This window comes from Streptopelia decaocto (genome assembly GCF_964273445.1).
Source record: "Streptopelia decaocto genome assembly, chromosome: 7".
NCBI classification, from domain to species: domain Eukaryota; kingdom Metazoa; phylum Chordata; class Aves; order Columbiformes; family Columbidae; genus Streptopelia; species Streptopelia decaocto.
The window spans coordinates 48291562-48308778 of NC_138661.1; the positions used below are offsets into that span (position 1 = coordinate 48291562).

Consider the following 17217-nt stretch of genomic DNA (forward strand, 5'->3'; position numbering starts at 1 on the left):
CCCTACACTTGCTTTTGTTGAACTTTATTAGGCTCAACTCTCTAGCCTGTCCAGGTCTCGCTTAATGGCATCACAACCTTCTGCTGTTCTTCCACTCCTCCCGATTTGGTATTGTCAGAAAACTTGCTGAGGGTACACTCAGTCTCTTCATCCATGTCATTGATGAACAGGCTGAACAAAACTGGACCCAGTACTGACTCTTGGGCAACACCACTAGCCACAGGCCTTCAGCTAGACTCTGCACCACTGATCACAACCCCATTCAGCCAGTTCTCAATACATCTCACTGTCCACTCATCTAACCCACACTTCCTGAACTTACCTATAAGGATGTTATGGGAGACAGTGCCAAAAGCCTCGTTGAAGTCAGGGTAGACAACATCCACTGCTCTTCCCTCATCTATCCAGCTAGTCATGCCATCATAGAAGGCTATCAAATTGGTCAAGCACGATTTCCGCTTTGTGAATCCATGCTGACTGCTCCTGATACCCTTCCCTTCCTCCACATGCTTCAAGATGACAGTCACAATGATCTGTTCCATCACCTTTCCAGGGAATGGAGGTGAGGCTGACCAGCCTGTAGTTTCCTGGGTCCTCTTTCTTGTCCTTTTGATGACTGGAGTGACATGAGGTGACGGAGTGACATTTCAAGTACTGTGTTATGTGGTTTTGTCTTCTGCAACTTCTGCAGTTTCTGGAATTCTACATAATTCTCATGCCTAATACTTGTGTAAATAAAAATGTGTCTGAGAAAATGTGTGCATATGAACTGAAACATTTTTTGTGTTCAAGTTCCTGTGTAATTTTGCCCTGAAAGTTCAGTTCAGATAAACTATTGTTTTTCTTTCTTCATAACTATTGAGGTGAATTTCCAAACCAAAAGATCCTTCAACACTTTGATTCAGCAACTGAAGTTACGGATAGTTAAATAAACCATGTCATGTGTCTTGCACAGTTTTTCCGCCCCAGCAGTAACCAAAACCAATATGCGTTAGTGATCTGAGGAGAAGCACTCTGACAGCATTTTCTCTAGGTCTGGATTTCACTTATTTTCCTATAAAACCTCCTTTACCTATCACAGTTTAGCAGACAAATACTCTTCACAGTATCCCTAAAAAACATTAAGAATAGTTTCAGGTAATGTGCATGGAACTTCCTTTACAAATTAATCCATCAATCCATCCATCCCATTTTTGAAAGCTGTATAAGTTATCTCAACCAGAACAACTTAACTCATTTCCAGTATCACCCATGGAAACAATTGTGCATGAAAGGAAGAATTTACAATATGACATCAATCACAAGAACAGGACTGGATTTATCTTTAACCCAAACTTTCCCAAATTTCTGTGTATTATTCAATGTACTGGGGTTTTGACAACTTTCAAGTCACCTCCTTTATCTTAATGCAAGGGTGTTCCTTGCTTGGAAATTATTATAGCTCATTGTTCAAGGTGAGTATAAAGTCCCACACCTTCATTGGAAGTGTAGAGTATGATGCTCATTTTCCCTATGAAAACTAAACTGTGATTTTTTACATTTCATCCTGTATATGCCTTTCTTTGATACAAGTTCATGACATCTATGTTTATAGCAGTGTCTCATCCCATATTTGGAAAGATTTTGAGTCAGGATGTTGGAAGGGAAGTGCTCTTCACTAGTTTAGGGCCAAATCCTCAAATCTCCCTTATGTACAGACAAACCTGGTTAGAGGGTGTGAAGCCTCAAGGGGAAGGACACATAATATGTTCAGTTTTCTTTTAATCACATGCCATGTATCAAAGTGAATGATGGAACTAATGAAGCCTGTTTTCCTATGAATGTGTATCTTGTGGTTGGATTCTCTAGTGTCTAGTAAGATGTGAGCACTGATTGAAGTTTTTCCCATGGTTTGGGTATTCATAACATCTCATTGTCTCAAAGCAGTGAGCTCAAGCTTCACTCTGTCTTTCAGATGCAGTATTAATAGATCTTCCTCCTGTACCTGGCAGCCAGTTTTCATTAATCCTGTAAGAACTCATATCTTTGGGACTTCTACACCATATCAAATTTAATTAAAATTAGCAATGGGACTCAAAGATTGTTACAGACTGAATGCAAAAGCCAATACACAGACAGAATAACCACAAAAGCCTCACTTCCTCAGGCAACCATGTTAAAAAGGGATTCTAGCTACGCTGAGATTTTGGAAAACTATATAAAGATCTTGGGATCTGTCTCTCCATGAACACAGTACATCATAAATGAAAGCACATGTGAAATATCATATGTGTGTATACACACACGTGTTTATACACACACATATGTGTGTGCATTGCAGGTATTTGTACACACATTTCCATTATTTTCCACTGAAGAGGAGCTGTCTCTGGAGTATAATCTTACAACATTGCACAGTCATGAGCGGAAGCAAATAACTCTTTATTCAGTCAGTAAGGTTAAATACAGTTGTGCAGTGGTGTTCAGCAACATTCTTTCAGGAGAGAGTCCTATGAGAATGGATGAATGCATTTAAAAAAAAATATCTTTCACCTATATGCAATACATCAGGTGGTATTCAAAGACCAAACCCTGAAGGCCTCTCTTAGTGAAAGCTCTCACTGGAGTCAGGAGGAGCTTTGACCAAGCCACACACAAACCAGCAACTTGGCAGTTGGATGCCACTTGGCAGTGGATGTTATTTGCTGTGTTCATCTGGTCTTCCTTGACTGACTGAGAAAACGCCAGTGATGGAAAGAGCAAGGGCCCATGGCCTGCCCATGGAGTAAATCCAGCATTGCAGAAAGATATATTTACAAATCCTTGAACCTTGAACACTGTATAGTGCAGTCTATGCAAATTATTTTATTGCATTACAAGTGTGCTCTGATCTCCATTTTCACTTTCAACCCAATGAGTCTTAACATCCAGATAATGAGTTTCTCCTTTCTTTGAGCCAGAATCTTTCAAGAACAGTTCATAGTAAATGACAGGAAAATGCTGAACACAGTATGAAAGTCGTATGAACAGTAGAGAGAAAACATGTGAATCCTAAAGTACTACAGTCAGAGTGATTGTTCTGACATGGATTTGTATGTTTGCTCATGTTACAACACTGAACTAAGGGTCTCATTCATTACAAATATGAGGGGTGTGGATCCCATAGGGGAAGGGGCCTACAGCTTTCTGGTTTGTAAACTATATACTCCATGAAGAAAAAAAATGTCTAAGACAAAACTGATTGAAACTATTAAACTTTGACTCCACCCGTAAGTTATGCAAAGTCTAAGAGTAACTTCTAGCTGAGACAAGCTCAGCGCAGCTCCTCCTGGCGTATCCAAAAGGGTGGATCTCTTTTGGACTGTTTACCTATGGGAGGCTTCCCCATTTTTCCCCTTTTACCACCATGGATGAACTTCAAATGTACATTTCACCTGGGCCTATTTTCTTTGAAGTATGTTATGTACACAGCGAAGACACAATCACTGCTTTTCAGGGCTTAGAGTTTGTACAACAAGTATCTACAGAGTCTGTTTAGTATTTTAGATTATTCCTGCACCTTGGATTACAGTCAAGCACTTAAACAGCAATCTAAAAGAAAAGATAACAGGTAATAACTGCAGCTGCAGAGGAACAGAATCTGGACTTTTCTTGAAAAATCAAAAGACAATGAAGTGAGCTGAGTTATCAAGACACCAGAAACAAAGGACATTTACAACAAGCAGGTGGGTCTGCTTTACACATATGGTTACTTCAGAAACATAATTGTGTTGTATTTGTAATGTGAATGATCAATTAGCTGCTTTAAATTCCAGCTGCCTGTTTTACATCTCCAGTGGAGGCAAGGGCAGGCACAAACTGAATATATTAATGTTGCACGTTACCATGTGCTTTGGGTCCTTTTTTTTTTCTTTTTCTTTCATTTAATGTGTATTACTACCAGGGTTCCAGGGTCATATTCTGAGCCAGCATGCCAATACATACTGCTATGGCTGACCCTAAGATTGCCCTATGACCTCTGTCTATTTTGCAAAGGTCTTGGCTTCATCCTTGGTGTCTGTGCCAAACTCCCAGATAAGATACCATCCCTGCCACAGCTCACTTTCAGATATGACCTTTTCTGCAATATGTTAGTATCTCTTCTGGCCATTTAGATCCACATGTAGCCATTTACACACTTCCTTGTTTCCATCCCTTTGTTTTAGTGCCAAAAAACAGAGAGAAGCCTCAAAAGAAACAACTCATCTTCAGGCTGGTTACTGTCAGAGACCCACTTCACAACAGAAAGCTCAGCTTTGGGCCTCTTGGATAAGATCTGCAAGGTGTACCATTCAGATTGACTGCCTATACAGCTTGACCTGACTGACAATAATCTCAAGGCTCACCACTAATACAGTTGCAAACATGGTTTCCAAATCCTTTGAAATGTTTGAAGAAAGTTCACATGAAGAAGCACTATGATCACACTCAATATTTATTGTATAACATACTGAGTGTTTGATCCATTTTGCTTTTAATCCATCATCGTACCTTTGGGCCACAGTAACAAAATGTGTTTACAGAATCACATTGTGAGTGTGAAGTTCAAGGAGTCATTTTTATAAGAACATCTTCTAAATAGTATCCAAAACTCTTTGTATCCAGGCTTCTGGTTTGGGTCTTTGGGGCCAATTTTGTTCCCTTTCTACACCTCTCTGAACTGCACATTCCTATGCTTCTGTATTTTTTGTGTATACAGCTGTGGTTCATATGCATAAATCCATCTTTGCACGTGCAAAACTAACTCTTGGTGAGCTTGCAGAGGCTGTATGGAGACCTTGATCATTTATTGTTGTAGGCTTTTGGAAAGGAAGAGTTGCATATATTCTTTTGTTTTCTTTGAACCTTGCATATTAAATGTATACATGAAGGTAAACTGAAAGATCACAAAGAGGAAGATGAATACAAAAGGAGCATTTAACATTTACCTACATTACAGATAGGATCATGATAAACAAAATCAAATAAAACTTGATTGGAATCTTTTATTATTAAAGATCTGATTTTCATGATGTACTACATGGTAACTTTTATAGGATATGTGGTGGTTGCTTGGACATGTTCGTGTGGATGCTTCAAAATATTGCATATCTATTTTAACTAAAGAGAAGCTGGGTAGAAAAGTTAGGATCTAGATCTGTATCTGAGCTGTTCCTCCTGCTCCAGGGTTTGGGTTTGGTTCTTATCTCTCTTTTAATGATGTAATTTCAAGACAAAACCATAGTTCGGTGTCCTTTTTGAGAGAGAAGAAAGTTCACGTTATGATTAAGAATTTTTTTTTTTTTTTAAATTACTTGATGATATGCAAAGTCTCATAGGTTGTTTTTTCTCTGACCTCTTTTTTTCCATGATTAACAAACTAATATGAACTTCAATTTTCAAGGTACTCATAAAAAGGGAGAATTTTAAGAGGTTTTGTTTGTTTGTTTGTTTGTTTGTTTTTTAAATCAGAAGCAAACAGAAGGCCAAGTGTGAACAGAGAGTCCTCAAGGCATAGATGTGTCTAACAGTGGTAACCACCAAAGGTTGATACTTCTGCAAATTTTACCTATAGTTATGCTACCTTAGCAGAGGAAACAGTGAACCGGAACCTACTGCTTAGTAAGGATCCGGTGTTTGAGATCCATGCTTCCTTGTCACATCACAGGCTAGATGTGCCTCTTCATGACATGACACTGGGTTTTGAATATGAAAACAATAATATAATCATTTATTTTACTGTCAAAAAGCTCATTCTTCTCTTGCAGAAAACCTGTGATCTGTTTATTACTGTTGGATTTGCTAGTCATGGAGCTAAGACAAAAGCAAGCCAAGAAAAGGTTTTATTTCTTGTGATAAATGTTTGTGTCATTTTTGCATTGACATGTCCTTAGAATGTTTGGAACAAGTAGATATATCAGCTAAAAACTGGGGTGGGGTGGGTGGGGGCTTTTTTCTTTTTTGATTCTTCGGAGTTGGTGATGCAAAACATGGCTTTGACCAGTGTGTGGCATTCCTTTCATTAGTGTCTGCACCGCCTCAGCAAGTTCATGATAATTTGGGTCAGCCATTTTTCCTGAATATTTAGAAGTCATTTGACATAGATTTATCATCTAGCCTCAGGGATACAGAGTCTTGGAAAACATAGTAATGGGAAAAACTGCCTTTGCTCTTTAGTCTTCTTTCATCACTTAATACCACACCTCATGGAACAGTTCCACACCTCCTTTCATGTCCTTCCTATCTCTCTGGTACATCCTACTTCTATTCAGGAGCCAGCTCATCTATTTAATCTCCTTTTGCTGAATACCTTTCTTTTTCTTACAATACACTGAATATACAAATGGCCAAAAAGCACTCTAGATGCCCCTGTAGCTTGACAAGCCACATGTTTATGATTAAGCAAGAACCTCATCAGTTAACAAAATATTACCATCATGCTCTAACACCTTCTCCTTTTCCCTTGGCTCTAGCTCCCCAGCCACTACCCTCTACCTTCCATGACAGCTTGTCTTTGCATTGCATTAAAGACTAACAGCATATTGAAGGAACTGATTTCCATACTGCTGATGTAGCCTGTGAAACTGTTCAGTTATTAGTGAATAATGACAATAGTAACAATAATTTTTGTGTTTGTACTCATATTTGTCTCTCAAGCACTGAAGTCTTTCTAACATAACAGCTACTCAGATATAGAAATTCTGACACATGCTGCTGCAGCAACCAATATTTCATAAAGAAGTTTTTTTTTAATCACTCTCACCATCAGAACTTCTCTTATGGGACTAGTCTGGTTTTCAACAGCAACAACCTCTAATTTGCCTAGTTCCCAAATAAAAAGATCCTTTTTTTCTCTTTTCCTTTTTGTAAGTTCTGTTTCATACATTTTGTTTTTATAGAGTGCACCTGCTTGGAAACTGAAGGTTTCCTATTTGACGCTGGTTTCTGAGTGAGAACAGAATAAGAAATGTGAGATGGAGACTAAAACCAGGAAAGTGTCTTAGGACGCATGGAAATTTTGCCATTAGGACTATTATTTTTTACATGAATTGATTCATTCAATCAACAAACTAACTACCTTTCCTCATTAAATACATGAGGGGTATAGCACAAATTAGCTAGGATGGGGCATCTGGAGTTTGAGCATAAAGTGTTTTATCCCAAGCTAGGTAGCTTGTGGCCTGACTAACCTAGTCAATAGCAGTGTTTATACATTATTACAACCCACTTCCTGACTAACCACAGTCTGATCACACTTTTGCTGGCATGATAACAAAAGAATATTTCAAGGAGGAGACACAGCAAAGGCAGTGCAGGGCTCATGGTGGGAAGGATCATCTGTGTGGCTGACAGGGAGAGTTTATATGGCTGACTAATAACTCCTCTGCCTGGGTCAGCCATGTTCCCTAATGCAAGCTGGGACTCGCCAATCCCATCTCCGTGATAACTACAGCCAGGATGCCTAGTTCCTCTGCATTCTTCTCCAGACTACCAAGTATCTCAAGGTGGGCAGCTGTTTGCAAAGGAAAGTGTACCTAAGGAGGTGGCTGTGACTGAAATAGTGCAATGGAGCTCACTGACCCTGCTTCAGAAACCTGCTCTCAGACCATTACTTTGACTGTCATTCAGGCTTGCACGTTTGTGTGGTTTTAGTTAACATTTGTTTGGAGCTCAGCTGTATCCATGTGGTTTCTTTATATTTTATTTGTTGTGTAAAGAATAAGAGATTGCAAGACCATCGCTCTGGCATCCCACTACACCGGCTGCACAAGAGCTGTATGCTTAAACCCTGGGTGTAGCAGCAGGCTTACTGAACCCATGCACCCAGTGCTTCAAGGAAGCTCTGAGCCTCCTGGAGCCACATGACACTGGGACAGTAGCTGACATATATGCTGGGGCTTATTTATGTGCCCTACCTTAGTTAAAATAAAACAGAAAAGGGAGGGAATTAATTTGCCTTGCTCTTGAGATATCTTCTATAAGTAAGGCAAGAAGCTGTGGGAAACATTTGCCCAATTTTGTAAAAGACAAGAACAGCTTCCTCCTCTTTCCTGCATGTAGTTAGAGGAGCCATGCTTCCATGGCATTGCTCCTTCTCACCTGGCACAGCAAGAGCTGCCCATCCTATTTCCATTGATTTCTCCAGCGGCTGCATTGAACAATACAATGGAGTATTTATGTGCCAGTGTTAGGAGCAGGTTATTAAGTAAAACCCACCGTAAATAGAGCCGTTGATTCAGTTGCTGGCATGGCCCTCTGTTATCTTCTCAATACCTCCCAGAGGGTATTGGTCTTACCCTTTCATTTGAGTTGGCAGCAGAGTTATTTTTTTGCACCTGCTGCTCTACTGTGATAACAACATGGGTCAGCTTTGATTTGTTGGAATATAAACAAAAGACTAAAGCCAGGCATCTGCCTTAACAGCCTGGGCTGGTTTGACGACAGAGCTTTTCCCAAAAGATTTTGTACAAAAGTACTTTTTTGATTGTTGCTTGAACTCTCTCCCACTTCATAAATAGTCCTTTACTACAGAATAGCCTGGTGTTGGAGAACAGCTCAATACCACACTTTTCCATCAACTGAAACCTCACCAAGTCAAAGTAATATGCTGTTCTAAGACTGAAGTCAGAAAACGTGTCATAAAAAATACATAAAGAAAATTCAGCTGAGAAACAGTGGTTTGAAAATTAGCAAGAAAAAGCAATAAATTAAGTGTAAGCAGTAAAGGAACTTTTTTGAGAGATAAAGAAAACCTGAAACAATAAGAAGCTTTGTTTTCCCATATGAACCCAGACACACTCCAAGCCTTGATCTGTTATTAAAAATAATAAAAGAAAAGAAAAGAAAAGAAAAGAAAAGAAAAGAAAAGAAAAGAAAAGAAAAGAAAAGAAAAGAAAAGAAAAGAAAAGAAAAGAAAAGAAAAGAAAAGAAAAGAAAAGAAAAGAAAAGAAAAGAAAAGAAAAGAAAAGAAAAGAAAAGAAAAGAAAAGTAAAATAAAATAAAGTAAAATAAAATAAAATAAAATGTCCATGAGAAGTAGGTACTTAACTGGGAACTAGGCTGCTTTTAAGTTATTCTGAAAATTCAGCCTATAGGGCTCATCTGCTGTTAAAAACATCTCCAGTGATGGAATAACTCCTGAAACATTGACAACCATAGAGCAGAAAAGGAAGAGTCCACACAGACAGCGAAAGCAGTAAAAGCACAGAAATGAAGGGAGGAACTAGCATTACCTCCTCCTTACAAATAGGAAAATTGAGACACAGGGGTGAGATGATTTGCTTAAGTCATATAACAAGTCAATGGACAAGCCGGTCCAACTCATATCTACCAGCTCAAGCTCCATTGTTATCCATTGCATCACATCACCAGTAAAAAATTCAACATGTGGATGATTTAGGATGATCATGTGTTTTTCTGAGGGCAAAAAGAAGATATTAAGCAAGGGAAATAATTTTCTTTTATGACTGAATGTGCCTAGTAGAGATTTGAATGTAAAAATGTAAGGTTAACCAAACAATTAAATCTACACATGAAGTACTAAATTAAGAAGACACCTTGACCTATGTGTAATCCTTAAAATGAGCTAAGTAGAGCTGTAGCTATTTGGCTATTTCAAAGCTTTTTTTTTTTTTTTTTTTTTTTTTTTTAAATAATCTCATTGAAAGAAAGGAATTTTAAAAAACAAGTTTCGTGGCAACAGAGAGGGAAGGTCCCAATCCTAGTCAACTAAGAAGTAAAAACCTATATTCAAGTTGTCCAAGTAACAAAAGTGCAACTCATCCCATTATGCAGAATTGTTTATTAAGAAAACAAAACAAAAATCAAATACCAAACTAAGACAGTACTGCAAACAAGCAGTAAAGTCACGAAAGAGCAGCTACACTGGAAGTAATAAACTTGCCTAACATGGCTGTTGTGCAAATGGTTACTAGAGAACCCTCTGCAGAGCCTCATCATAGCAATCCTGAAATGCAGCCTCTGAGGACTACCAGATTTGACTGTCTCAAATGTTACCTAGGATGGGAAGTTTGCAGTCCTCTTCCTCTTCTTTCACTGATCACTGCTATTCCCTCTCTTCCTCCTTATTTCTTCTATTAATATTTTTTAAATTTTTATTTCATTTTTTTCCTCTCTCATTTTTTGCTGTCTACTTAGTCAGACTGCCCGACTTGGCCAAGGAACCTTCTTTCAAACACCATCATAAGCCTGTAACCAGTAAAACAGGCAAAAACATAATCTTCAATCATCTACCTGTGGCATAAGAGTGCCAGGTCTTGCAGCAACTGTGGAGTTTGTGGCTGGTCTCTAGGATGGAAGCTGGAGGAGTCAGAAACAGGGGAAAAAAAGCTCACTTCCCTCAGTTCTTTTTACTCCCCTGTACAGGTATATATCTTACTTACTTCTCAAGGTAACTAGAACAGGTTCCACCAACAAAATCAATAAAAATATTTCCAGACTATTTCAAACAACTATTTTCTTCAAAAGGATATTTATTATCATGTGAATTATAGCGACTTTAACATTGTTCTAGGATGTAGAGATCCTTATAAAAGATATTTTCTGGTGCTGGGGAGTTTTTCTTATTTTATTTTTACCTTTAATGATTAAATCTTCATAAGATTTTTAATATTGAAGATGTGTCAGGCTGATACCTTGGTTCTAAATGGCCCAAAGCCATTTTCATGTGTATAGTTGCACAGATTATGTTAACACCTTTGAGTCTATGCTTCCCTCCATTATATCAATGCTAGCATAGAAGAGCCTGACTGGTGCTAGAGCTGAAGGCCTGCTGCTCATAGTCTGGGGCTTGGGAAAGGCCAGCACTGGGCACACTAGCTCTCAGGCCATGCACATATTCCTGCAGGAATAACTACCACAGAACGGAGCAAAAACAGCAGGCATGGAAGTTGCAGACAACTCAATCGAGGGCTTCTGGCATGAGCAGTCCCTTGCTCAATGCAGGGCAACACTAGTCACTCATTTATACCTACCAACAAAATACATATATATACCAAATAGCTTTGCATTTTAAAAGATTAAATGAAGGAGTTATTTGGATTAGCAAACAATATTGGTTGAAATTGGGGCAATTATTTGAATTCTTGTTATAAAAAGTAAAGCAAGAATACCGGTGCAGGAGATACGGGATGTCCATGTGCATATTCTCGGTGCAGTATGTTTGTGTGAGTGTATGTCTCGGGAGTGGCTACAGGCAGACTAAGAAAAATTTGCTGAATAGACTACAATAGACCATAATCCAAAAATATTTAATTATTTCAAGTTTTAAAGAAGGAAGGGAATTTTCTATCTGTTTTTACAAACTACTACAACTCCATCAAAAAAAGGTTTAAGGATGGTTTGAATATCTACACATCACTAAACAAAGGAAAAGCTTTATCTGTTTTCTTTTGTACATCCCAATTTCGGTAAGTCTGTAAAGATATCTTGTTCATCTAATCACCTATTAATTCAGTCTTCTAAAACTTTTTTAGTTTCCTCTGTCAGGGCAGCTGCCTGGATATATTACAAGTCAAGTCTGCTTTATGTGAGTAGTGTGTTAGGTGCCACTGCAAAAGCGATGAGAATGGCACTCTTGAATGTGTCAGAATTTGACTCCCTGATAAAGCCCCTCCACAGCTGTGCCAATGTATGAGACAGTTGCTTAATCAAGCATACTTTGAAAGTGCATCATCAAAATGCAAGCTTCTAAACTGTTGTGTAATAATAATTACATGTTTCCATAAAAATCATTAAGAAAGTTGGGGGTTAATCATTATATTACAAACTTAGTCTTATTCCTGACCATAGCATCTTGGGCAGTTTTACATCGATTTGTTAATTACACAGCAATACAAATTAGTTACCTGCTCCCTGTTAGGTGAAAGGAGACCCAGAGCAGTTTTAAAAAACAAAATTTTTTCTTCTGATGATGGCATTAGTAGTTCAGACAATAAAGCATCTTTTTACACATAGTTGCTTAATCCTTGAAGACTAGTGGGGCTCAGGACACTATTCTGGCTAAAACTGATTGTGAGCTGAGGAAATATCTCAAGTGTTTATGCCCGTATCCTTTCTCCATAACAGATAGAAACTTCTGTTCTACATGTTTGCAGATCCTTTAAGTAGAATGACTTTCTTTTCACCACTGCAAAGCAATTCTTTTTTATTGCCCCATCTTATTGCTGTATAACCAGTGATTATGTAGCCCCAGCTAGCTGTTTTGTCTATTGGTTTTCATACTCTTTCCTGCAGAGCACATTTCATAAGATCATCAGAGGAACAGGCAATGATAAACACATGTTATGTCAGCTTTTGGAAAGGTAGTCTTTGAGGGCTGCCCCTCAGAGGGAGACCCCCAAAATGTCAAATACCAGTTAATTGCTCCACTGGCTACATGACTCCATGTTTATTCATTTTCACCCATCTATAGACAAATGACCAACAAATGCCCCAAGTATTTTAGGCATTCAGTGAAGGATTTGGTGCAAGTTGCATCCCTAGTAGAACTCAAAGCAGTTGTCATACTAAGACAGACTCCTGATGATTTCCACATAAACTGAATTAATCCTTACTTCTCCATATAACAGCTGTGTGAACAAACCCTGCTTTGCTTACCCTTTCTATTAGCAGAGTTATTTATGAATTTCACCTTTACCAAGTTTACAATGTAAGCTTTTCTTGAAAAAATACGGAAATAAATCCTTGGTTCATTGGTGAACAAAATATATGTAAGCTGCAGAGTATGCTGAAGGCAGGGACAGGAAGAAAGAGAAGCAGACATTTGTGTTTAGAAATCTTGAAGCACCCTTGAGAACTAAGCTGGCTGAGTAGCTGAATCCTGTGCACTTTGCTGAAGATGCTGGACTTCCCTGGTGCTCACAAGGAGCTTATTTTTAGGAAGAAATCTCCATGTGTTTATGCTTGAAAGTTAAACAGTAACTAAGCTGTGGGAATGATCAGACACTGAACTTCAATAAACATCATGAATTACACAAGCTACAAAATTCGTTAGCATTGCTTTTCAGTTCCTCATGTACAGCGGAGCCTTTGTACTTGCTACTACTACATCCTAACCTGATGTGTCATTAGCAATGACAACTGACAATTATGTTTGTGACCCTTTTCTTTTTATGTGCCGCTTGCTGCAGGAACACCTAGCCCTCAACAGGAATACTTAACTTTACAACTGTAGGAAGGCTGAGAGCGCTTCAAGACCACAGAAAATCCTATAAAGGGTTGTCACATCACCAACAGAATAAGGGGTAGTTCTTCTCTATCTGCAGCTTGATCTCAGCACACTGACCAAATTTAAAGCCAGACAGGTCTGTCCTGTAGCACTGTAGGTCATTGCTCCTGTTCACAGAGATGGTATTCATTGTATTGCCGAAGAAGCTCAGACACTTGTAGTTGGAATTGAAGCTAAGCAAGTAAAACAGCAATAGAAAGCACACAACTGTAGGCTTCCCAGAATAGATCCAGGTTACACTGCAGTGAGTGGAATGTTTGCTTGGCAGAAGACTGAATCATTTGGTTCTGAGACTAAGTTAGATATGTTTATGAAGAATGTGTACGGGGTGAACATGGGAGAAAAGGTAAGCACTAACTCTGGAAAGGTAGCATGGCTCATGGACAGTTCTCTGAGTTCACTGAGGTAATAAAATAATTAATCCTCTTCTGTGAGAAATGTACATGAATATTCACTTCTTCAGCAGGTGTAGAGTTTCATTGTCATGGGGTTTTTGGTGCAAATTTTTGTGGGACAGGTGACAGGCTAACATATAAGTCTTATCTTGACACAGACTTACCCACAGAAAATCCTTATTTTTCCTCTCTAATCTCTCTTCATCTGCATCTCTGGATGATTTTTCCTTTTTAGTTTGATCTCTCTCCCTTGCAATTTGTTACCTTGCATCTTCCAGACAGAACAACTATGAATGTTAATAATAAAATCCATTGGGAACGAAAAAAATTAAGGAAGTTCAGTGGGAGCAAAATTATTTAATTTTGTCTTTCTCCAACTGTCCTATTGTCTGTTTTCACCACTGCTGAAAACTCACAACACCCTGGCAATATCTGAAGTGATATAAAATTACTATGGCAATATAGCTTATTCTCTCAGGTGACAAGAGGGTAATAATACACCATGTTAAACAGATCACATTCTATTACCTGATCTCACCACAACTAGCGTAATATGTATTGTTGTCACTCTATAAATTGCTATGAAGGGCAACTTAATTTGTGTTGGGGCAAACAAAACATTATTCTGGTCTGATGTGAGATCCTTTACTACTATGAGTGGAAAAATATTTTTTTACCATCCTTATATGCTGTACAAATGACACTAGGACTAGGAAAAAAATAAAAAAAAAAACACCCAAAAAACCAAAAACAAAAAAAAAAAAATCAACTCTACTAATGATAACTTCATTTCCGCAGCTACAACCAATGCTCAAAGGTGAGAAAGAGATATGGAGGATGATGACTCTAAGAAAGCCTTGGGCACAGCTTATAAACTCCTGACCCTGAACTCCCAGTGTATTGATTCATATTACCTTTGTGTTGAGCACTGCCGTTCCTGCAGCCTGTGTCCAGTTCTGACATCCAAATTTTGCAGCAGATGTTGAAAAATTAGAGGGGACCACTGAAGTGATTAAACAATGGAAAATCTTACAGTGGAACAGGTTGAGGTTCTAGAGGTTTTCACTGTAGTGTAAGTTTATCTGTGAGAAGAAATAGCCTATAGAGCTTGAACTACCACAATTATCAAAGACTAGGCTAAGGACTGACTTGTCCCCGGCTACCTACCCAAGGGACAGAAATTTAAACCCAGGGCAATTTCACATTAGCCATGAAAAGGCAATAAAATCAGGTGGCTGAACATTAAAGCTAGACCACACGATACTGAAAATGAGATAAACTATTTTTAGAGGAAGGGTATTTAATTGCTGGGGCACTTTAAAAAGTTCTGGTGAATTTCCCATCATTAGACTTTCAGACTTTTTTTTTTTTTTTTTTTTCAAGATTGGAAGTTTTCTGGAAGATAAACTATACTTTGAGTCACTTAATTAAACTCTGGAAAATTCTGGGAAGTCCTATGCTGTTATCGCAACAACCACTTCTGGTTTTGAAAACTGTAAGAGCCAGGAATTAAACTGTCATTGTGATATTTTTTGGTGAAACACCTTAATCCTGTTGTTTTTCTAGTTTTACTTGCAACTGTTTTCTTTGGCTTCTGCATTTGCTTTAAATATAAAACTGCTATATTTTCCAACTCTAGTATTTTCTACAGTGCAAAACAGATGTCAGAAAACTGGCTACCCACAAATTTATTATCAAAACAGAACTTAGAGGAGTGCATTTTTTTTGTTCCACTAAAGTTTTCACAAATTACAGGAAATACTGGTGCAATAACACAGTCCCATGAGACACAAGTACAAATAAAATCACTAAATGAAACTTTTACCTCAAGGTTCATTTCTGTCATTATGAACTGGTTTTATTGTCTAAAGAATAGGAAGAAAGGATAGTTGCATGTACCTTAGAAGCGAAGATGACATATGGTATTTTTAGATTAAGTAATCCAAAAGCACATTACAATAACTTTATAACCATATAGACAAGTGTATGTTCCTAAAATCTCTCATCTGGAGAAATGCAAACCTTTATCACTGAGCCCATTACACATATTTTACAAAATCAACGTAGTTTTTGAACAACTCCTTCTTTACATTCACTTCTACCATTACTTAAACAGCTGTGTCTATACATTAAGGGGCCAATTCTGGTTCTATTCAAATAACTTTACCATTGGAAGATAAATAAATTAAACAGGAAAATGCACGGCAGGTTTCTACTCACACTATATTTACCTACCCAGTGCTTGAACTGGGTTCTGCGTGATGCTTTATCTTAGAAGGGACTAAGATTGCCAGAACCCCCGTCATCCCAGAACTGTCAAGAAATTGCCTTGAGGATAAAACTGAGCCAAATTATAAATGTATGTTAGGATTTTTTATTATCAGCACAATCACCATTAAAATCCCCATCACCAAAAGCAGCAGAAACTTTGCCATCATAAAGTGTCTCCCAGTTCTGTGACATCAGCACTCTCAATTGTACTTGAGAAGGTCCGCTTTTTTGCCCCTTGCCTTACTGAACAAATGACCACTCTGTGGACAAAAGCAGCAGATTTAGGACCAGAACGTTATTAGATACATCATAATAAAAAGGATTCTAAAGAAACTTCAAGTAATCCTGATGAAGTCTCTGGCTAAATTCAAAGTCAGTGACATTCTGGGTAAGTAAAGGTAGTAGATCTGGCCCCAACAAAACATAAACAAAACAGAAATACTTAAGCAGAAGTAAGATACAAGGTCAAAATAGGAAAACAGAAGTCTTTATTATAATGTTAAAAAACTTTCTGATCAACAAGCTTAGCTGCTGCTCCGAAGTGGGAAGGGAGAGGCTCCGTAGAGTGGGCATGACTCCAGTACATACTTGTATTTTTCCTTTTTATTTTCACTTGTGTTAACTTAAAGGAAATATATTTAAAAAAATACCTCAAACACCTTACCTCATTTAGCTGCAGATTCTGGAGTGGAAGTCCTTAACTGAGGCAATGGGAAAACTGTCTACAGAGCAGTAGGTTGGGTAAACACAGGTACTAGGTTATGTGTCCAAAAGACTCCCAGGAGTGAAGATAAATGGATGTGATATTAATTTTAAAACATCTTACTGAACACTCAGGCAGCCAATAGCAAAATTCCTTAGGTCACTTCCTGTTCATTTGATTGGGTCTGCAACGACAACAACCAAGGTGAGGTTGGGAGAATTTGCATAAGGCCAGCTCAGTCCTCAGTATTCAAAGAGAACAGGTCTAACCGGGTTACACGTGTAGCTCCAGAACAAAAGAAAAATCTGGTAATAGATGAGGGATTGATTTCTTTGTAGTTGTTTTTTTAAGACCATCCCTTTTTTTTTTTTTTTTTTTTTTTTCCAATTGAGGTTATTTCAGACAGATAAGAATATTATAATTAGAATGAGGAGAGCTGAAAAGCAGGAATGTCATAAATTAAAATCAGTCTGGAAATAACATTAGGAGATACACGGTATGGACTGGGTGAGCCAATATAATGGCTGGATTCTTTATTTTTCGTACTTGAACACACTACAAAATGCATGAGCCTGCAGAAAAGGGAAATCTCTTGTTCTGCC

The 17217-nt window shown here is 38.1% G+C and overlaps 1 long non-coding RNA gene across 1 annotated transcript; it reads left to right on the forward strand.

Annotated features, from left to right (window-relative positions):
* Nucleotides 1-3520: 3520 nt before the first annotated feature.
* LOC309442570 lies at nt 3521-5027 on the forward strand. Its single transcript, XR_014184634.1, has 2 exons — nt 3521-3704; nt 4185-5027. It is a non-coding gene; the product is annotated as an uncharacterized lncRNA (long non-coding RNA).
* The last annotated feature ends 12190 nt before the right edge of the window (nt 5028-17217 follow it).